The sequence below is a fragment of the Bombina bombina genome, chromosome 1 (genome assembly GCF_027579735.1).
Source record: "Bombina bombina isolate aBomBom1 chromosome 1, aBomBom1.pri, whole genome shotgun sequence".
Taxonomy (NCBI): domain Eukaryota; kingdom Metazoa; phylum Chordata; class Amphibia; order Anura; family Bombinatoridae; genus Bombina; species Bombina bombina.
This window is the reverse complement of record NC_069499.1, coordinates 547,982,659-548,007,387: the sequence shown is the minus strand read 5'-3', so window position 1 is coordinate 548,007,387 and position 24,729 is coordinate 547,982,659.

Sequence of the window (24,729 nt, the reverse complement as noted above, 5' to 3'; positions counted from 1 at the left end):
TTATATTTGTGGGGCTTTATATAAGAGATAGCACAGTAATTCTAAAGTTAGCAGTTAAAATAAGGTCAGATTTGAACTACATTTAAGGCTGTATTTGAGATAGAAATTCAATTTGAATGAGCTGAGAAAGAAAAAGAAATGTCTCTCCCTATCCAGTTTTACAGAGACACATATTTCATTTCCACAGTCCAGGCTGCCCTTTATCACATTAATTGAAGCAGACATTGGAATCCCTGATAACACAGGCCTTTCTGTGTGCAGAATACGTTATACAAAAAATTGTGTAACCAGAGAAGCAAGATCCTAATTAAAGCTAAAAAAAAAAATGAAATAATATTTGCCATGGAAAAATAAAGATGTGATTTAAGAAGGCTTTTAAGGGCTAATGCTGATAACAATAGTTTTATTGAGGCATTTATTTTAACTTAGTACAAAACAATTCTGCACAATGAAATACAATGTAAAAATATTTGTCAAATTATCTTTTTTTTATTAGAACAAAAATGCACAAATATTGTTTAAAAAACATAAGTTAATAGACAACATTCCTGAAAGTAATGCCTTTGTATAACTTTTCTGAACCTCTAAATGAAAATGTTTTTTCTGTAAAGGGCTTTTTTTTGTAACACATTTGGAGCCCCATCCGATATGCAGTGTCGCCCGCGCCAGATTTTGCGCGGGTTTGGTATCACATATACGGCGTAACATAGAAGTTACGCTCGTATATTTCTGCCTTCGCCCGTAGTTTTTTGGCCCATAGACTGACATACAAAACACGCACAGTTTGGTATCCAATATACAGTGTAAGGCCTTACGTGGCGAAAATGGAGAAATCTTACTCCATTTTCACCTCGCCACAAAATGCAGGTGTAGCAAGCCTTTCGCTGAGTATTGGAGCACCGTAACTCCCTAAAATGCCTGCAAAATAAAACCTAACACCTAACGCATGCGCAATGTCTATCTACCTGTCAACCGCAATCCCCCACCGCAATACCTAATAAAGTGTTTAACCCCTAAACCGCCGCTCCCGGACCCCGCCCCCACCTATATTAAATATATTACCCCCTAATCTGACCCCCCTACACCGCCGCCACCAATATTAAATATATTACCCCCTAATCTGACCCCCCCTACACCGCCGCCACCTACATTAAATATATTACCCCCTAATCTGATCCCCCTGCACCGCCGCCACCTACATAAAATATATTACCCCCTAAACCTAAGTCTAACCCTAACACCCCCTAACTTAATTATTATTTAAATAAATATAAATAATATTAATATTATTAACTAAAGTATTCCTATTTAAAACTAAATACTTACCTATAAAATAAACCCTAAGATAGCTACAATATAATTAATAATTACATTGTAGCTATTTTAGGGTTTATATTTATTTAACAGGTAACTTTGTATTTATTTTAACTAGGTACAATAGCTATTAATAACTATTTAATAGCTACCTAGTTAAAATAATTACAAAATTACCTGTAAAATAAATCCTAACCTAAGTTACAAATACACCTAACACTACACTATCAATAAATTAATTAAATAAACTACAATTATCTAAACTAAAATACAATTAAATAAACTAAACTATATTACAAAAAATACAAACCCTAAACTAAATTACAAATAGCCCTTAAAATGGCCTTTTGCGGGGCATTGCCCCAAAGTAATCAGCTCTATTACCAGCCCTTAAAAGGGCCTTTTGCAGGGCATTGCCCCAAAGTAATCAGCTCTTTTACCTGTAAAAAAAAAAGAACAACCCCCCCCACATTACAACCCACCACACACACACCCCTACTCTAAAACCCACCGATCCCCCCTTAAAAAATCTAAGTCTAACCCCAAGTGGTCCTTACCTGTCCTGAAGACCGGCGGAAAAGGTCCTTTTCCAGGCGGTGAAGTCTTCTTCCAAGCGGAAACCTTTTCTTCTTCCAGGAACCAGCCGGCGTGGAGCGGAGGAGTTGAAGACCGATGACCGCGGAGCTGAAGACCGGCGACTCTGGAACTGAAGATCGGCGATGCTGGAACCGAAGACCGCAGAGCCATGGAGCGTGGAGGATCCTCTTCATACGATCTCCGCCGTACACTGAATAGGAATTCAAAGTACACGATTAAAAATGGCGTCCCTTGAATTCCTATTGGCTGATTTGAGCCTGATTTGAATAGCCAATAGAATAAGAGCTACTGACATTCTATTGGCTATTCAAATCAGCCAATAGAATTACAGTAGCTCTTATTCTATTGGCTATTCAAATCAGCCAATAGAATTACAGTAGCTCTCATCCGATTGGTTGATTTGAATTTGAAGGCTCAAATCAGCCAATAGGAATTCAAGGGACGCCATTTTTAATTGTGTACCTTGAATTCCTATTCAGTGTACGGCGGAGATCGTATGAAGAGGATCCTCCACGCTCCATGGCTCTGCAGTCTTCAGTTCCAGCGTCGCCGGTCTTCAGCTCCGCGGTCATCGGTCTTCATCTCCTCCGCTCCACACTGGCTGGTTCCTGGAAGAAGAAGAGGTCGCCACTTGGAAGAAGACTTCACCGCCTGGAACAGGACCTTCTCCGCCGGTCTTCAGGACAGGTAAGTACCACTTGGGGGTTAGACTTAGGTTTTTTTAAGGGGGGATCAGGTGGGTTTTAGAGTAGGGGTGTGTGGGTGGTGGGTTGTAATGTGGGGGGGATTGTTCTTTTTTCACAGGTAAAAGAGCTGACTACTTTGGGGCAATGCCCCGCAAAAGGCCCTTTTAAGGGCTATTTGTAATTTAGTTTAGGGTAGGGAAATTTAATTATTTTGGGGGCTTTTTTATTTTATTAGGGGTCTTAGATTAGGTGTAATCAGATTAAACTTCTTGTAATATTTTTTTATTTTTTGCAATCTAGTGTTTGTTTTTGTAATATAGTTTAGTTTATTTAATTGTATTTTAGTTTAGATAATTGTAGTTTAATTAATTTATTGATAGTGTAGTGTTAGGTGTATTTGTAACTTATGTTAGGATTTATTTTACAGGTAATTTTGTAATTATTTTAACTAGGTAGCTATTAAATAGTTATTAACTATTTAATAGCTATTGTACCTAGTTAAAATAAATACAAAGTTACCTGTAAAATAAATATAAACCCTAAAATAGCTACAATGTAATTATTAATTATATTGTAGCTATCTTAGGGTTTGTTTTATAGGTAAGTATTTAGTTTTAAATAGGAATACTTTAGTTAATAATATTAATATTATTTAGATTTATTTAAATTATAATTAAGTTAGGGGGTGTTAGGGTTAGACTTAGGTTTAGGGGGTAATATATTTAATGTAGGTGGCGGGGGTGTAGGGGGATCAGATTAGGGGTTAATATATTTAATATAGGTGGCGGCGGTGTAGGGGGGTCAGATTAGGGGGTAATACATTTAATATAGGTGGCGGCGGGGTCCGGGAGCGACGGTTTAGGGGTTAATACTAGGATAGGCTTATTGCGTTGTGGGGGGTTGTCGGTCTAGGGGTTAATACATTTATTGTTAGGAGTGAGAGGGGGGATTGCGGATAGAGGGGTATACGTGTCGGGCTATTTTTGGGAGGCGTATTAGACAGTTACGGGAGATTTAATATTTTAGTTAGTTTTTTTAGGCGCAGGCAGTTTCTAAAGTGCCGTAAGTCACTGGCAATTCCAGAAATTTGTACTTACGTTTATTTCTGGACATCGCTAGTTTGTCCGACTTACGGCACTTAAGCAACTGCCAGTGGCGTATATTGGATACCCCGATGTGCGAGGTGAAACTACGGGCGGCGCAGGTTACCTCGCTTGCGCTGAAAAGTACGCTGTATATCGGATCGCGCCCCTGGTGTACATTTGAAATTATCAGTGCACATTTTTCATATGCCCATAATACCACAGTGACTTGATTCAATAAAACTGATGTCTTGCTGAAAAAACTTGCCACCACTCAGGGTTGCCACTAGAAATGTTTGTGCCCCTGACTCAGCCAGTTTTCAGGTCCCCCCCCACCCCCGTGCCTGTGTCTTGGCCACTGTGTCTTGCCCCCTGGCCGGGGGCAGGGGCAGGGGGCAGGACACAGTGCCACATGGCCCAGGTACAGCATCTCAGCCATCTTTCAATTATAGCTTGGCAATTGACAATTTGACAAAAAAAAAAGAAAACCAAATAGAAAATAGTAAAATAAGGCTTTAAAAAAAAAAAAAAAAAAAGAAAATAGGTTTATTATTATTATTATCGCCGGTTATTTGTAGAGTGCCAACAGATTCAGTTTAGTATCCCTTAGATTAGGTGATTGCATAAACATTTTTTTTAAAAAAAACTTTAGCCAAGATCTCAATCAAGTTTTAAAATTTACCTACTATGAAAAGACATAGAGATGACATATTTGGCACATTTTTCATAAAGGTTTGATTTTCGAGGCTGGACCTTAATGAAATTGACGCATGCTCTTTATATTTCATTAAAAATGACAGTTCCTTTGTATGGCTCAGCTAAAGAGCCAGTGAGGCGCATCTGACTCTGACAACAAACTCAGGTACTACAGCCTGGCATCAGGGTTACTTGCCCAGCCAGAACTGTCTCTAAGCCACACGATAAACACTGTGACATCCCACAGTGATAATGCTAACCCTTTGCTGCAGTTAAATAATTAAAAATAAATATAAAATCATCATTATCATAATCCGTTACTCTGTGATGATGACTTGACTAGTCTGTCTGACTGTATACCCGGTCCCTACTACCGGCTCTGCTCGCTCCTTACCTGATGGCTGGTGTGATGACCTGACCACTTGAGTTGCTTGTCATTGCGATGAGTCTCCAGGGGCTGAGTGAGGGCGAGATGGCTGCTCAGCTGCTCTGACTGAATTAACAGTAGTACACTGCCGACAACTTCTCAAGTGCGTGCCACTGCGTCTGCCTGCATCGCATCACATGTGACGGTGTGCTGTGTGCCTGGCCAGTAGTCCCAGGCAGCAGCGCACGCTATCATCCTGCCCCTTCTCCCCGAGTCCCCGCACCCTAAACAATCAAAAAATCCAACTAGGAGACAGAGTAGAGTAGGAGTTAGTGACGTGAGTGACACTCAACAGTTCCAGTCAGTCAGCATCAGCAGCATTGCAGTTCAGGCAGGCAGTTAGCCAGAGTCTCGGGAGAGGGTGGGTGGGTGATTTAGGCGGAGCTTGGAGACAGTGATGTCATCAGGCACAACCGGTCCGGCTTAAAAAAAATAAAAATTAATGAATTGTTGCTATGTCAGCAGTGGGCCCAGGGCCTTCAATCCCGGCCGGCCCCCTGACTGCTGTCACCCCTGTCACCCCCTGATGGCGGCCTGCAGCCACTTTGCTGCATTAAAGCAGCAAGTTGCAAAATCAGCTCTATTAAAATTAATCCTGAAATTCCCATGCATAGAATGACTTCCACTCTTAAAGGGACATAAAAGTATTCAATTTTAAACAGCTTTCTAATCGACTTCTGTTATTAAATTTGCTTTGTTCTCTTTGTATCCTTTGTTCAAAAGTATAACTAGGTAGGCTTGGGTGGGAGGTGGGAGCAAGCTGTTGATTGGTTGTTGCACATATATGCCTCTTGTCATTGGCTTACCAATGTGTTCAGCAAGCTCCCAGTAGTTAATTGCTGTTCTTTCAACAAAGGATATCAAGTAAATTAAGTAAAATTGACTATAGAAGTAATTTGGAAAGTAAAAATGTATGTTCTGTCTGTCTCTTTAAGGGGGGAACAACCTCTATAAAATAAAAAATCTATCATATACACAAATGAAGCAATGAAAAGGTTGAAGAAAAATAAAATAAAATGAGAGCTGGAAAAATCTTGTCAGTTTTGACATAGTGAGGCACGACCATAAGACAAGATACTTCACATGGGAAGTCACGTCTTGCTAAATCATGTGGAGTTGTAGTGTAGGTGAATACAGCCCAGGATGCCAATGGTTAGTTAGTCCATTGCTAGTGGCTGTGAGATTGCCAAAGGCAAATTTCATTCTAACCAGCGACAACACTCAACCATAACAAAACAGAGATGCAAATGTTTAACAATTATGTTAATTTAAAAAAAAAAAACATTCTCCAAATGTGTTTCCAAAGCATTGTGTTGTAATTTGTGTGCCTCGGCGTGGCTAGTGGTTCTCCTTTGTTCAGTGCCATTTAACACAACTATATAATGTTCGTATTAGGAATGTCCATTGGTGATTGGCCAGAAAAGATAGGTGAAGTGAGCCTCAACAAATTTCAACCACAGGTTCACCTTGATGATGAGGCCCCACAGCAGCCTTACGAACAACCATGAATCTAGCCCATCAACACCTTAAAGTGATATGAAACCCAACATTTTTCATTCACAATTCACATAGGACATGTGATTTTAAACAATTTTCCAATTTACTTCTCTTATACATTTTTCTTAATTCTCTTGGTATCTGTTGAAATACAGGGAAGCATGCTTAAGAATACCTACAGAAAGAGAAGCCATCTGCCAGGAATGAACAACAGCTCAGTGGCTTGTTCTATGGCCCAGTTATCACTAGCTTCTTTTAGCACAATTGTGTTTTTCACAGAGGAAAACTTCCCTGAAGTATATGTCTGGTCCCGCCTAACAAGGTCAGTCCAGCCCCAAAATACCAGGCAATTCTCCTCTAAAAAGGGCAAAGGCAACCCCAGATTATTGTTTCGACCTCCTTTGGGCCTCATCAGTGAGGTGCAACCATCACATATATACGACAAAGAGTCCACATCTGTTTTCCCCTATTACACTTAGGAGCCAGCCCATTTCTGGATCACTATATGGGAGCAGTTTTGCAAGAATGTTATCCATTTGCATGAGCACTAGATAGAAGCACAATTTCCTGCCATGTAGTGCTCCAGATGTCTACCTAGGTAACTCTTCAACATAGACTATAATGGGAACTAAGCAAATTTGATAATAGAAGTAAACTGTAAATATTTTAAAAAAATAGTATGCTTTGTCTGAATCACAAAATAAAATGTTTGGGTTTTTATATCCCTTTAAAGGACCAGTCAACACAGTAGATTTGCATAATCAACAAATGCAAGATAACAAGACAATGCAATAGCACTTAGTCTGAACTTCGAATGACTAGTAGATTTTTTTCTGACAATTTTAAAAGTTATGTCTATTTCCACTACCCCTGTATCATGTGACAGCCATCAGCCAATCACAAATGCATACACATACCATGTAACTCTAATAACTCTAATAAGCAAATTATGTAGTGCATTAGGTGATTTTCTCATAGCCCTGTTGCTTTCCTGTTACTATATGTTAAACCCATGTTGCAAACAACAATACACTTCTGATCCTGAGCTAAATTCTAAGGGTGATTTAAGGCTACACACATATGTCACTTGTGATTGGCTCACAGCCAGTGTTCAGCTCTGGATCTACAGCACATTGTCTTTAACTATGTAATTAACTGCCTTTGCAAGGTTAAAACATAGTTACAGGCCCTTGGTGCTAACTGCAGGCAAATATTCAGTAAAAAAAAACAAGCAATAGCGAACAAAATGTAATTATCACTGAGACATATACAGTATGGGATAAAGTACTTAGGGAATTCCCACACCTAACATCCAGATTCTCACCACTGACACCCCTAACAGATAACGTAGATTTTAAACCTGGGTGGGGACATAAGATAGAACAGGTTAAATCCCCCAAAAGAGTATTACTAGTACACAACCTAGGTAATGAAACTCAATTATTCACTCAAAATGAACAAATTGATCAAGGTTGGGAAGTATTCAAAAACTGGTTCTTACTACACTAATGCCAATCATATATCACAAAACATCCTGAAAAGCTTAACTTACTTAGACCCTTAACAAACTTTGAGAAGTTATGCACATTAAATACCCGAATACGGAGATCCATGTCCTTAAAGGGACAGTTTACTCAAAAATTTTCTCCCCTTTAATTTGTTCCCAATGATCCACTTTACCTGCTGGAGTGTATTAAATTGTTTACAAGTAGCTCCTTTACCCTTATATTGGCATTTGAAATTGTTAATTTAGCATGTGGTATCCCCACCTATTCTGAAAGTTTGTGGCCGCGCGTACCAGCTATAGATAAGCTTTGTAAACACAGCCAGCAGAAGAAATTACACTCCCAGTGCGATATAGCAGAGATAAGGTAATAAAATGTTGATTTTCCATTGTTCTCTCAAAGTACTGGTGATTGTTTTAAGCACAGATGTAAGATAAAGAAGAAGGTATATTTGCACAATGTGATACAGTAATGAGATCGGATTATACCTACAAGCTCAACCCATTTTATTAGGTTGTGGCTTCAAAACACAAAATCAGAGCTTTAATATACACAAATAAGCCTTAAAAAGCTAATTTTCATACATTTTTTACTCTGCAGTTGGTAAAAAAAGCAATTGTAAACACATTAAGGGAAAAACTATTTTACAGTATACTGTCCCTTTAATTTACAATATGTTACAACAAAGACTTCCAGGGCAATGTCCTTATTACTTAGATAGATGGAGAAGTGAACTAAATATACAACTAACACAAATCGACTTAAATCACATCTTCTCCAACATATCAAAGGTGTCAATCTCTAGTAAATATATAGAGTTAAATATTAAAATATTACACAGATGGTATCTCAAACCATGTAGAATAAAAAACTTCTACAAGACAAGCAGTGACAGATGTTGGCAATGTAAAATAGGAAGGGGCCATATGTCTCATATTTGGTGGGTTTGTCAACAAATTTATTCATTCTGGTTCTTGGTGGCAGAAGAAACATCAAAACTACTAGATGTTTTTTACCAGCAGATCCCTTAAAATCGATATTTAATAAGGTCCCCACTAAACTCCCTAGTTTTTAAAAAAATACTATCTTCATGGCTAGCAATAGTGCAAAATACCTTATTGCATGTAATTGGAAGAATTCAATAACTCCCACAATTACGCAGTGGAGACAGCAACTTTATCAAACTATTAACTTAGAAGAATATGGGTATCTCAAAGCACGGAAGCTCCAAACATATGTTATGATGAGAGATTTATGGGATAAATATATATCGGAGACTTTTAAATAATAGTTACCTGTGGATAGGTAAAGAAGGATAATGAAAGGAACTCTGGACATAGAAATAACCAACCAATCATTATGTTATATTGTGTTAAGGTGATGTGGACAACCTTCATTGTAATGTAAACGCTATAAAGATATACAATTTGCGATATCTCTGACATGCACATGCCTCTCTTGGCTGTTCTTGTATTTTTGTTCTCTCATTTTTCTTTTTTATTTATTTGTTTATTATTATTATTATTTTTCTCATGCTCATAACATTTGTATTATTTGCTCTCGTAGATACAACAACATTTTGATCAGCATGTATAATAATGTATATTGTACCTTTTTGTCATCTTAATAAAGCTGATTTAAAAAAAACTTTTATAGGCAAGCAAAAGTATTAGTTGTGGCAAACCTTTATTTTTATATTTATTTAGAATTATATACATTGTGCAAACCTTAAAATTACTGGCCATGACAGTTAATATATTGATTTAGAGGCATTATGGGAATTCCCAATACCAAACATACCCTAAATGTCTGCATGTGTTCCATGTATTCTTTTGGATTGCATGTCCCCTGACAAACATAAACTATCAGCAGACAAAACTAATCTGGAGATGACAGGACTTACCACTGTCAATGTGTTAACAAAATCTCCATTGTTTGTCATCAGCAAAAAGATAAGAAAACAAAATGCAAATTATGGAGAGGTATGTGACAAGGTTAGGCTTGTGAAGACTGCTATGTGCCCTTACAATTTCCAGGTCTGGAAATCCACATTGTTCTTCTGACATAAATTACAAAGAGGCAAAATAAATAATGAAAGTTTATTGTGAAGTTTTCTTACTATTAGGGTTGCCACCTCAGCCATGTTTTCCTGGATACTTATGAGTTAGACATGTTGCAGGTTGTACAGGGAGGAATAAGAATAGTACTATCCAGAAACACAATACATGTTCCCTTCTGCACACCCTACAGTAACTCATAAGGGTCCAGGAAAGCATGGCTGAGGTGGCAACCCTTCTTTCTATATTAAAGTGACAGTAAAAGTAGTTATAAAAGGGACATGAAACCCAATTTTTTTCTTTCAAGATTCCGAAAGAAAATATTATTTCAACAACTTTCCAATCTGATTTGCTACATTCTCTTGGTATCCTTTGCTGAAGAAGCACAAACTGTACTACTGGGAGCTCGCTGAACACATTGGGTGAGCCAATAACATGAGACATATGTGCAGCCAACAAACAGCAGCTCCTCAGCATACCTAGGTATCCTTTTAAAAAAAGGATATAGAGAGAACAAAACAAATAAGATATTAGAAGAAAACTGGAAAGTTGTTTCAAATCCCATGCTCTATTTGAATAATAAAATTAAAAAAAATGGGTTTCATGATTTAAGCACCAGAGAAGTGCGGAGAAGCATTTGGGCTTATTATCTCCTAATCAACAGCTATAACTAGCCCTCCTTTTTATATTTTTAGTATTTACCACTTTTGTATGCAAATGTGTACCAGCTACATTCTGTTTATTTATTTAATTTGTATATCCCTACTGGGGTTTGTACCCAGTGTACCCTGGGTTTAGTTGCCTGAGCCAAAGCACGTGCACCCAATTTTACTCTCAGAGTGCTATTGGTAACAACCCCATTGTATTTTAAGGGCTCTGCTAGGGAACTTTTACTGTTTTACTATCCAACTGGCGTTGTGTATGTCTCTTCTTTTTATACAGATGTCTTCTATAATCCTATATGCAGCCCTTTGGTGTAATTTGGGTGTAAATGCAACTTTGACATTTTGTAGAAAGCTACAGCTGGCTTCAGAAGGAAGTTTATATTTATCTCAAATATTGTTACTGTTTTACACAATTGTTCATTTGCTATTTTGTAATTTGTTCTCTTTAAACATTGCAAAGGTTACAAGAAAAGTACAATATGTAGACTTCATAGTAAAGGAAAAAATCATTCAAATATATATTTTAATGCATAATGGTTATTTTAGAAGTTTTGCATTTCTCTGTCAACTAATGCACAGGTCTATTTATAAAAGAATACATTTAACTCTGGTAACAACCTTAGGTAATTGTTTTATCATTTCTTTGTATAACTCTGAGATATTGTAGGGAAAAAAAATTGTACAAATTCAAGAAATCAAATTGAGATAATTTGCTTTGTATATGATGGATATGTGCCTTATAGAAATATAAGGGTAAGTTAACCTTCTAGTGGTACCATGATGTCCCAGAGGTTCAGAGGATCATTTTAAATGAAGCAGACACCTGTGCATGACAGCATGGGAGAAGAGAACAATAGGGAGCAACTTGCAGACTGAAATCAGAAACCATGTTTCCTTCTGCCTCCTTGTAACACAGGCTGCTGGTGCAGATATGTAGAACCAGATGGTTGGACATATTGAATGGGGCTGCTAAGGGTGACTGAGAGGCAGCTGCAGAAAGAGGCAGAAACATTAGTAGAAACTAGATATCCTACAAAACTATGAGAACAGTGTTTGAAACCTTGTTATTTTTCCTGAACAAGCCATTTATTTGCTATTAGATGTCATTTTTAATTCTGTATCAAATTCCACACCCTTTCTTTTTTCCATTTGGGGACACTTACAAAATATAATAATCAAATTCAGATGGGCACATGAGAAGTTTACCTGTTAACCCAATCTATCTGAGGAGTGCCCCCAATAAGTTTTTATTTTATACATATATATAATCCACTGAAATAAGTGCACTCCCATGAACAGTAAGTTTCAATTCTGCCAGGGTGCTATAGAAAGTTCAAATATCCAAGTTATAACACAAGCACTCACTGGACTTGATACAGGTGAAAGAAAAAGTGTTTTATTCCATATAAACAAGTGACGTTTCGGGGTGTCCATCAGACCATATATATGGAATAAAACACTTTTTATTTCACCTGTATCAAGTCCAGTGAGTGTTTGTGTTATAACTTGTGTATATATATATGATCTGTCCATAGGCTACTTTATGCCTCATATTTGTCTAATTAAATAATGTTTACATGATAATCACAAATAGGTAGCTCACAAATGAACTTTAGACTATTGCATAGCAACAATTCTGTCAAGTGTACGTGCAGCTATGTGCAAACAACATAAAGTCCATGGATGGACGGAGCAAGGGCCGTTGCCTCCCCCCCAGCCCCCTGTAGATGTGAAAGAACAGGGGTAAATGTTCTGGTGTATGATCACATCTCCTGGAATATTGTCACTTGCATGCAAATTTATGATATAGTGCGGAGTATTCAGCGCTATCAGAAGAGCTACATACGGTGTAGGACGTTTTTTGTGTGCAAGGGTGATGTACAGCCTGTCTGGCAGAGTTGCCACAATGCGCTGATGAAAGCCAGTGGAGTTTCTAAACTGCAGGATGGCTAAAACATGTCACTAAACAAGCACAGGCAGGGTGTACGGCTGAGAGATAACAGGCACCCAGGCCTGGCAAAATTGCAGTTTCTCAGACACCACTGCAACTACTCTTACAGACAATGTCAAGTAAGGTTACTTCCCTCCCCCTTATCCCTGCCCAAGCGCAGTGCTGAAGGGCTCTAATGTGAGGCTGCAATGAAAAGGTAAGGGGGCAGAAAGCTGCACTAAATACGGCCTGTTTGTTGGCAAAGGATTCCTGTCCTTTTGACGTGTGCTGTTGTCCAGCACTGGGCGTGTGTTCTCAGCCACTTACCCTACAGTTTAAATAGGACATTTTAAGAGATGATGGGCTGTTTGTTATAATCATATGTGTGTATATCTCACACTTCTCTGCCTTCTGTCTCTCTCTTCACTACCTCTTTACTTTCTTCCTTCTTCCCTTTCTCTCCCTCACACAATTATTAGTGGCCCCTCTACATTTACATATGGTTCCTGATGAAAGAGTAACAGCAGCATTGCCTCCCAGCTCTGTGCATTCCTGCTCATAGACACTGCTTCTCATATGCATGCCGCACTGCAAGCAGCACAAAACTGAGAACAGCAGGAATGGGGGCATCTAATATATTTGTCTTAGGTTTACTGGAGCATTATAAGTGGCCATGAATAGGGCCGCAGGTGTTAATTATCTCACTGGGGTCTGTTTGAGCACATGGATGGCATGAATGGAAGATGTTTCTGGACTGTTCTCTCTTTGTCCGTTAATGACATAGAGATGGAACTGGGTCACTATGTTTTGGGTGTGTGGACATACAATTGCCATTACACAAGTTCAAGTGCCATCGGTTTGGTCTGGGAGTCTATGGGCATATACCCGGCCTACAGTTGGCTCTGTTCTGGGTCCTGTGGGCATTTATATCTGACAGGATAGGGTCAATAGTTCTTATATTAATTACATGGTTTGCAATAATGTTTAGTATGAACAGACATTATTTATTGAAGTTTTAAATTGACTGCAAGGTAAAAGCAAGAGTGAGGTTTCTATTATAATTTAAATGAATTTACACTTTATTTAAAATGGTTTGATTTATAGGAAACTTTATTTGCATCTTAGATAATAATTATGACTGCTGTACTATTGGAAGGTTTATGTAGATAAGTACAAACATATCATATGAAAGGAGCGGAGCTTCTATGCCTCAGCTGCTGGGTTGTACTTGGCTCACATTTTAAGTCCTCCCCTGATAAAGCTGTGCAAAAATGTAGTGACCGCTCATAAATAATAGCGATAACTGTTCCTTTCTGTGGGAGTTGCTATACCAGGGGTGGTCAATGGATTTGCAGGAATGTACCTAAACTGGCGATAATGTAACAGTTCCCTCACAGGTTGTATAGAGCTAACTGTGGCAGTATGGAGTCAAGCCTTGGGAAGAACTGCATGCAGTGTGCCAACATGTTTGTTTGGCCCTTGGACAAGCAAGCCAGTACTTGACACCCCTGTCTTATACCATAGAGGTGACAGTATTGAACTCCAAAATACACTGTTTGCAGCTGGTTCCATTTTTCCCTAAGGCTGTTTTCACCTGGTGTAAATGATCAAACTCATGACTATAGTTGATAAAAAATAAATGATATGCAATAAATCCAAATCTCACTGTAGCCTTTAATTGGACATCCAACATTATTATCCATAACTATGGCCTGACCCTGCTAGTTTGGGTCAGGCCATAAGAGTATTTCTGGTGATGGAGGTTTTTGTATTGGGGTCCTTTGGATGCTGGGGAGAAGTACAGGGCGGACACTGTGTCATTAGGATCTCTTGGGTGTTAGTGGGGCTGGGTCAGGTTAATGGGGTCTATATAAGGTGAAAGATAGTAACTGTGGGAATTCATTCTGCAGTTAAAAATAGATAGACCAGGTCATGGTTAGGAAAAGCTGTGTGTTGGGGGGGGGGGGGGGGGCAGGGAGAGCCTTGTTTCAGATCTGTTGTGGTGATGTTGATATATATATATGGTGTCAGGAGTATCTTACCTGTCTTGTCATAGCAAAAATCTGTAAATGTATAATAGCAATTTTACTATGCATTCAGTAACAAAACTGTGCTTTAGGAAATCTAACTTCTTCAGTACGGCAATTTTAACAGGAAGATTTCCTAGCTTTTGGGCTGATTGATTCAGAGATAAAGGGGAGACTCAAAAGTAGGGGGGAGGAGATGGGAATTTTTATTTTTGTTCTTTCTTTTCCTTTTTTTTCCTCCTCTTATTTTTACATTTATTTTAACGTTGAGATGTAGGAATAATCTGTTAACAACTGGTGAGGAGAGAGAGGGAGAGTACAAAGGAAAAAGGCGAATAGTCTAATATTTACAATAAATCATGATCAACTACTCAAAAAAAATAGACATTTTCAAAAGAATAAGAAATATCTAGATAAAATACAATTGTGTTTTATACTTATAATATAATTTTGCTGTCTATGGGACACTTTAGTATTTCAAATTTCACTCAGAGATTTCTGGGTATGTTTGATGTTATGTTATTAAATTCCTTAATAAAGCTTTTTAAAAATCCAAAAAAACTAAACTGGGCCGTTGATACAGATGTAGCTTAAACTGACAGAATACCTAATCATGTATATGAAAGGCCTCTATCTAAACATGTTAACATTTTTTTTTTATTAAAAAAAAAGAAGTTATTTATTTATTATGATTTTGAAGTTAACATGAAGTGGGTGGAAATTGCTCAATGGCTGATCAGCAGAATTCCCATTGCTATTTAGTGGTACAATTTTAGTAAATATGGTATATTTCACCATTTTAACAGTATATATAATTATTCTAAAAACTAACACCTAAATTACGAGTTTTGCGTTAGAGGCTGCGTGGTGCTAATGAGCAGTTTATGCTCACCGCTCACTTACAGACAGCGCTGGTATTACAGGTTTTTACAAACCAGACAAGAAGTGAGCGTTGAGCAAAATTTTGCTCCTTACCGCACTCCAATACCAGCGCTGCTTACGTTAGCGGTGAGCTGGTGTAACGTGCTCGTGCACGATTTCCCCATAGGAATCAACAGGAAGAGCCGGCTGAAAAAAGTCTAACACCTGCAAAAAAGCAGCGTAAAACTCCTTAACGCAGCCCCATTGATTCCTATGGGGAAATATATTTTATGTCTACACCTAACACCCTAACATGAACCCTGAGTCTGAACACCCCTAATCTTACACTTATTAACCCCTAATCTGCCGCCCCCGACATCGCTGACACCTATATTATATTATTAACCCCTAATCTGCCGCTCTGGACACCGCCGCCACCTACATTATACTTATTAACCCCTAATCTGCTGCCCCCAACATCGCCGACACCTACATTATATTTATTAACCACTACTCTGGCGCCCCCAATGTCACCGCCACTATAATAAACATATTAACCCCTAAACCGCCGCACTCCCGCCTCGCAAACATTAGTTAAATATTATTAACCCCCTAATCTGCCGGCCCTAACATTGACGTCACCTACTTACATTTATTAACCCCTAAACTGCCATCCCCAACGTCGCCACCACTATATTAAAGTTATTAACCCCTAAACCTAAGTCTAACCCTAAACCTAACATCCCCTAACTTAAATATAAGTAAAAGAAATCGAAATAAAAATTCCTATCATTAACTAAATTATTCCTATTTACAACTATATACTTACCTATAAAATAAACCCTAAGCTAGCTACAATATAACTAATAGTTACATTGTAGCTAGCTTAGGGTTTATTTTTATTTTAGTTTGTATTTATTTTAATTAGGTACAATAGTTATTAAATAGTTATTAACTATTTAATAACTACCTAGATAAAATAAATACAAAAGTACCTGTAAAATAAAGCCTAACCTTAGTTACAATTACACCTAACACTACACTATAATTAAATTATTTCCTTAAATTAAATACAATTAAATACAATTAAATTAAATTATCTAAAGTACAACCCCCCCCCACACTAAATTACAGGAAATAATAAACAAATTACAAGATTTTTAAACTAATTACACCTAATCTAATCCCCCAACAAAATAAAAAAGCCCCCCCCAAATAAAAAAGCCCTACCCTACACTAAATTACAAATAGCCCTTAAAAGGGCCTTTTGTGGGGCATTGCCCCAAAGTAATCAGCTCTTTTACATGTAAAAAAAAAATTACAAATCCCCCTCAACATTAAAACCCACCACCCACACAACCAACACTACTCTAAAACCCACCCAATACCCCCTTAAAAAAACCTAACACTAACCCCTTGAAGATCACCTTACTGGGAGAAGTCTTGATCCAACCGGGCCAAAGTCCTCAACGAAGCCGGGAGAAGTCTTCATTCAAGCCGGGCGAAGTGGTCCTCCAGACGGGCAAAAGTCTTCATCCAGACGGCATCTTCTATCTTCATCCATCCGGCGCGAAGCGGGTCTATCTTCAAGACATCCGACGCGGTGCATCCTCTTCATCCGACGGCTCTTCTGGAATGAAGGTTCCTTAAAATGATGTCATCCAAGATGGCGTCCCTTTAATTCCTATTGGCTGATAGAATTCTATCAGCCAATCGGAATTGAGGTAGAAAAAATTGGATTGAGCTGTTCCAATCATCTTGTAGATGGAACCGCTCTGCGCCGGATGGATGAAGATAGAAGATGCCGTCTGGATGATGACTTCTGCCCGTCTGGAGGACCACTTCGCCCAGCTTGGATGAAGACTTTTTCCCGGCTTCATTGAGGACTTTGGCCCGGTTGGATGAAGACTTCTCCCGGTAAGGTGATCTTCAAGGAGTTAGTGTTAGTTTTTTTTAAGGGGGTATTAGGTGGGTTTTAGAGTAGGGTTGGTTGTGTGGGTTTTAATGTTGGGGGTGGGATTTGTAATTTTTTTACAGGTAAAAGAGCTGATTACTTTGGGGCAATGCCCCGTAAAAGGCCCTTTAAAGGGCTATTTGTAATTTAGTGTAGGGTAGGGCTTTTTTTATTTTGCGGGGGCTTTTTTATTTTGTTAGGGGGATTAGATTAGGTGTAATTAGTTTAAAAATCTTGTCATTTGTTTATTATTTTCTGTAATTTAGTGTGTTTTTTTTTTACTTTAGATAATTTAATTTAATTGTATTTATTTGTATTTAATGTATGGAAATAATTTAATTATAGTGTTAGGTGTAATTGTAACTTAGGTTAGGTTTTATTTTACAGGTACTTTTGTATTCATTTTATCTAGGTAGTTATTAAATAGTTCATAACTATTTAATAACTATTGTACCTAGTTAAAATAAATACAAACTTGCCTGTAAAATAAAAATAAACCCTAAGCTAGATACAATGTAACTATTAGTTATATTGTAGCTAGCTTAGGGTTTATTTTATAGGTAAGTATTTAGTTTTAAATAGGAATAATTTAGTTAATGATAGGAATTTTTATTTTTATTTCTTTTAATTATATTTAAGTTAGGGGGTGTTAGGTTTAGGGTTAGACTTAGGTTTAGGGATTAATAACTTTAATATAGTGGCAGCAACGTTGGGGGCGGCAGATTAGGGGTTAATAAATGTAGGTAGGTGTCGGCGATGTTAGGGACGGCAGATTAGGGGTTAATAATATTTAACTAATGTTTGCGAGGTGGGAGTGCGGTGGTTTAGGGGTTAATATATTTATTATAGTGGCGGCAATGTCCGGTTTGGCAGATTAGGGGTTAAAAATGTTTTTTTAGTGTTTGCGATGCGGGAGGGCCTCGGTTTAGCGGTTAATAGGTAGTTTATGGGTGTTAGTGTACTTTTTAGCACTTTAGTTAAGAGTTTTATGCTACGGCATTGTAGTGTAAAACTCTTAACTACTGACTTTAAAATGCGGTACCAGTCTTGACAGGAGAGGGTCTACCGCTCACTTTTTGGCAGACTCGTAATACCGGCGCTATGCAACTCCCATTGAAAAAAGAGGATACGCAATTTGTGAGTGGTACACCTGTACCTGCAAGACTCGTAATACCAGCGGGCGTTATAAAGCAGCGTTAGGACCTCTTAACGCTGCTTTTTTAACCTAACGCACAACTTGTAATCTAGCCGTATTTTTTTCTTTTTGGTGAAATTTCCCTGTGAAATGTTAAAAGGTCAGTTCATTTCCTATTGTTTGCTACAGTTTAGCTATTAAAACGAGTCAGGGAACTTTCATAGTCCTATTATACCTTCCAGGCAAGAATGAATAGTAAGATTCTGCTTGTCAGATGCGATTAATGAATAATAGGAGAAACTTTGGGTTGATGGTTTTGAGACAAAATTAATGGGCCTTTCAGTCTTTATTTGTCTTTAATTTCCTCTGTCTTGTTTTTCCTTCATGGCTAAGAAAAGTTTATGAGAATGGTCTTCAGGGAGCAAAATTCTCTTCCCTTTGATAATTCTCACATAGAACATGAAAGATAAAAAGGGAAATATTTATATTCTGACAAAACAGCTTTTTCTTCTTCAGTTCATGTATTTTTTATAACTAGCTCACTGGAATCAATTTTTCCTTTCCCTGTATCCTAATATGTGTACTATAGGGAAAAACAGATATCCTATGGTATAGTCACACCTCATATTTCTTCAATGTCATGATCATATTTGAAGCCCTCTTTGGCAACCATCTTTATATTTTTTTGAATTGTATATAATTAAAGATTACTCATTATTACTTGTAAAGTAAGGGATAAAATATCACTGGTTATATTAATGATACCTATCATCCCATATAACTGATAATTTTATAGTAGCATTTTGTTCATGACAAACCGTCACAGTTAATATAAATTTTAAAATAAAGCCATGTATCACTTTCCTTTTATAATACAAATCCCGACTCTTAAAAAATACATTCCTATTGTATGATTACACTCTTATTTTTGTTGGCTTCACCTTTTGACATATCTTCCATTATCAGATATACACATTTAACTACTTTAAATGGACAATAGACAATAAATGCTAGATAGAATTATGCACTCAAAGAAAATATTAGTCTGAGAATAACATCGTAGATGTATTTTTTAAAGTTTCATTAACTGTTTAAATATTGACAAAATAAGTGTAAAGTTTTAGTGTCTATAAAACAATAGGAGCTGCTATGTTGTTACCTTCTCTGCTGTGGCCAATTAGGGACAGTTATAAAAAAAGTCACTAAAGTGTGCAGCCAATGGCTGTGTGGAATATAACAGTGTTCTGCACTTCTGTTTCTAACAGGAACTGAAAAGCTCATGATTACAGAATGGAATTACAGGAAAAGGGGAAAAATAAATGATGAAAAACTATTGTAGAGTTTTTTTATTTATATACAATTAATCATTTTATTTTACCATCTCAAAGTATTTAATGTCCCTTTAATTTAAATTTGTTGCTGGTTACTAGACAGATGAACTCTTGTTAAGAATTTTTTTTTTAATTAAATTACATACACATGCCAAGATAACATTTTATAATTATTTTATGGTAACTTTATTTCAGATTTTTTTGAAGATAAATCCTTTGACTGTTCTAACCAAAATATTTATTTGACAGTGTTTAGGATCTGGCTAGAAATGTTTCCATGTTCTTTGTTCTTCTCAATTTAACTTTTTCTTTTGTCGTATAGCCCCACATGATCTTGGAAATTTCTACCTAATTCCAACATAAATAATCAGGCAGTTCCTGCGGAGTCTCAGTATTTTAGTATATATATACAGTATATATCTTTTACAAAAGCCAGACAATTAATTGGCAAAATGAAATACATACATATATATATATATATATATATATATATATATATATATACATATATATACTGTACATACAAACACACACATAGAGAATGACTGAGTTTACATTTTCATCCAAACTTTAAAAACTTAAAGCTATTAACCCCTGATAAAATATGTTTTTTTCAAATTATCAATAATATCACCAATGACATCTAAATGTAATAGTTCTGACTAGGGATGGATGAATGTACTGAAAATTTAATTAGTTTGGTAGAGCGAATACTCCTGTGGACATTTGTTTTGGACAATCGAATGTTAATAAGAATGAAAATCCATTAAAATTCGGAAATCAAATGTTACTTTTGTTTTTTGAATGTTCATAATGAAATTGAATATCCACATTGGAAATTTCAAATGTAACATTCGATTTAACAAATACTTATTCAGAAGTTCAATAGTTCATATGGTAGGGAATTTAATAAATTGATACATAATAGACAAAATATATCAATTCCAATGTTTCTATTTTGAATATTGCATAATTCGAAAATTACATTTAGATAGAAAATTAGAAATACTATTACACACATATATATATATATATATATATATATATATATATATATATATATATATATATAAATAGCTTTGAATTTTCTAATTTGAATATTACATTAGCATTTCTAATATTATCATTAGAAATACTATTACTAATATATAGATTCTGATTTTCAAATTCAAATACTGTATAATTCTAATACAATTATTAGAAAATTTCAAATAGAATATTACATTTAAAGAAAGCATTAGAAATACTATTACATAAAACGAATGAACGAATGTTTTGCAAACATTTGAAATTCAAATGAATGAACAAATGTGTTAAAATTGGTTTCAATTTTAGAATATTGCAAACATTTGCCCATCCCTAGTTCCGACATCAAAAACCGCATCATCAATGACAACACCCATTACATGACAATAATTATAATTGCTGAAATCATACATGATAAGCTTTATAAAAAAATATCGATATATAAGTTTAACAATTAAATTAAAAAGTAATTGTTTACATGTTCATACTATGGGGCCGATTTAATTAATTAATGTGCAAGCGGACATGATACGAAGTAACGTATCATGTCCACCGCACATCGGCATTTATCATTGCACAAGCAGTTCTGGTGAACTGCTTGTGCAATGCCGCCCCCTGCAGATTCGCTAGCAGGGGGTGTCAATCAGCTTGATCGTATAGGATCGGGCGGATTGATGTCCGCGGCCTCAGAGCAGGCAGACAAGTTATGGAGCAGCAGTCTTTAGACCACTGCTTCATAACTACTGTTTCCGGCAAGCCTGAAGACTCGCGCGGAAACAGGGGCATCAGGGGCATTTGGAGCTTGATAATTCGGCCCCTATTACTAAAATTTAACAGCTAATAGTATTTATTTATATATATATATATATATATATATATATATATATATATATATATATATATATATATAAAGAAGCTCTTCATAATTTTAATTGAAAAAAGGTTTTTATTGAATTTTCCAATTACAAAGAATTCCATTAAAGTTACATTCTCTGCAATTCCCCCCTCTATCTCGCTTGAGAACAGAGTTTACACAGTGCAAACGAGAAGCATCCCAGCATGACATTTATTTCCAAACAATCATTTCTAGACAATAAAAGGAAGGAAAGGAAAAACCCCTACCAATCCAATGTGGGGGCCCAACCTAGAAGAGACCTGTGTATATATCAGTAAACTATCCTAAAGGCTCACCCTTTCCCTGCCTCAGGAGATATGGGATTCGACCTGTAGGAAGGGGAAAAGGAAGTGTGATATGACCCATCCAGACAAGCTGGACGGGAGCTGAGGAGGCAGAGGATGCGACCCACCTTATGATCCCTAGCGGATTCTAATCAAGTGTCCCAGTGACCTGCTGTCTATTCCTACCCTCAACTTCCATAATCCAAGGTTCCCAGATAGAAAGAAACTGCTCTTTGTTACCTATTATATCTGCAGAGGCGATACTTATCTGATAATAAAAATCAATCTTGTTCCTAATTATCGAATATGTCGGGATCACAGTCCTCCAGTACCTTGCTATGCTTAATTTAGTTATAGTACAAATGATAGCCACTAATGTATTTGCCTTAGGGTTTAGGTCTGGAAGAGACTCGTGTAATAGTGCCTGAGTAGGTGATAAATTAATTTACCTATCTAGAATTTCACTCAAAAGAGACGATGTTTGGGACCATATATTGGATACATGACAGCAATGCCACCACATATGGGGATATGTACCCCTCTCAGCGCAGCCACACAGACAATTAGTGTTAGCATGGTCCTTATGTATTCTAGAAGGATGGAAATACCATCGAAAAGCTACTTTAATAAAATTTTCCTTTAGATGAGCACATATTGAAAAAGAGGTACCAGACCTCAGTGTATCACACCATTAAGCTCTTAATAATTTTCAAGTTAGAGGATGTTGAAATAAAGCTTTATTATTTTACTATATTATTATTTTTTTTTTTTTTTAAAAAAAGATTATTTGAGATAAAAATAGCCATTTTTTTAAATTATTGCTTTATGTAGACCATACATGATTATTTATTTATTTTTTTTAATTTGCAAGGAATAAAATCCAGGGGTTAACTGTTGCGCTCAAATAAAAAGCTGCACCTCACTGATGAGGCCCACAATAGGCCGCTGCACCTCACTGACGAGGCCCACAATAGGCCGAAATTTGACGTTTCTCTCGTTCAGAGAGGAACAGCCTAGTATTTCGGGACTGGACTGCACTGTTAAGTCAGAATTAGACTGATATACTACAGGAAACTTCTTCTCTGTGAAAGGCACATGTTGAGCAAAAAGAGGCTGCTTCTTCGGTGGTAACTAGCCATAGAACAAGCTATTATGCTATTGTTCATTCCCAGATTGAGCACTTCTCTGTTTTTATTTATGCAAATTATGACCCTGAGGGAAGTCTCCCTAAGTGTGATGCGGGAAGCCAGATGTGGACCCATTGCTCATTGTGCCTAGAGAGATATGGCTGCACTTCACTGACGAGGCCCACAATATGCCGAAACGTACATCTGGGGTTTTGCTGTTTCTCTCGTTCAGAGAGGGATTGCCTGGTATTTCAGGACTGGACTGCACTGTTAAGTCAGGATCAGACTGATATACTACAGGAACGTTCTTCTCTGTGAAAGGCACATGTTGAGCAAAAAGAGGCTGCTTCTTGGGTGGTAATTAGCCATAGAACAAGCTATTATGCTATTGTTCATTTCCAAAATGAAAATGAATTTATTGACTTAACAAAAAACCCTGAATCTTTAATCAATCCTATCACTTTCTTTAGAGAAGAACAAATAACAAGACCAAAGATATATAATTCTTATCACAAAAAAGAAAATACTAATAATCAAAACAAAACCAAAACTACCGGGGCTACAGACAAACACAAATATGGGCTAAATATGAATTCTAGTTGTACCCATAATAACACCAGACACCCCAGAATAAAACAAATTATAGAAGAAAATAGAGATTCTAATCCCCCTAGTAGTTTTGAGAATTATACTCCAAAATGGAGGAGGAGAAATTACTCCTATGTACCTACACAAACTAAAAATCAAAAAAATATTTTTTAGAGAAACGCAAAAGAAGAGAATCCCCTTAAAAATACCCCACACAATTTCCTTCAAGAAAACAAAAACACAGACTAGACTGCACAGAAGAGGATGCAGAGCAGGAAAGTACAGAACAAGAAAAAAGCCAAACTGGCAAAATTCGACCAAAAACACGAAACAAACAGAAAATAAAATAAAAATCTTTAATCTGTCAAAGAGAACACTAGATAAAATGGAAGAGTAAGTCCTAATACTGTCTTTTGCACCTAATAAAGGTTCAAATCCCTTCACCTTATTTATCGACACAAGCAAGTTTATTAGAAAAATCAGACTGCAAAGACATTTTAAAAAAAGACTCAAGACTCCAGAAAAGATGGCTAAATATAGAAACAAAAAATAAAACTGAACATCGAGAATATGAATTGGATGTAAAACTTACTCAAGAGGATGAAGAAACAATAAAAATCCTACAAGGGTTAGAAAATAATTCTTTATTTAAAGAAAAAATGTATATCATACACAAGTTCCTTTAAACCAAAATCTGTCTTTTATCAAGTTCACTCAAAAGGAAAATTCATAACCATGTTCGAAGATTCAGTATTAAGAGATCTTGACACCCTGTGTCAATCATTTAAAGTAAGAAATACTAATTTAAGTAAAAAGGAGAAACAAACTCTAAAGAACCTACGTGAGGACCAAAATATAATAATTTAGAGAAGCGGACAAAGGTGGAGCTATCGTAATCCAAGACAAAGAGGACTATTTAACAGAAGCTATACGAATATTGGCAGATGATACAACCTAAAAAACGATCCAACAAAAAAAAATCTGAATGAATACCTCCTTCTCATAAATGTGGCTCTAAAAAATGAAATACTCACTGATGAAGAAT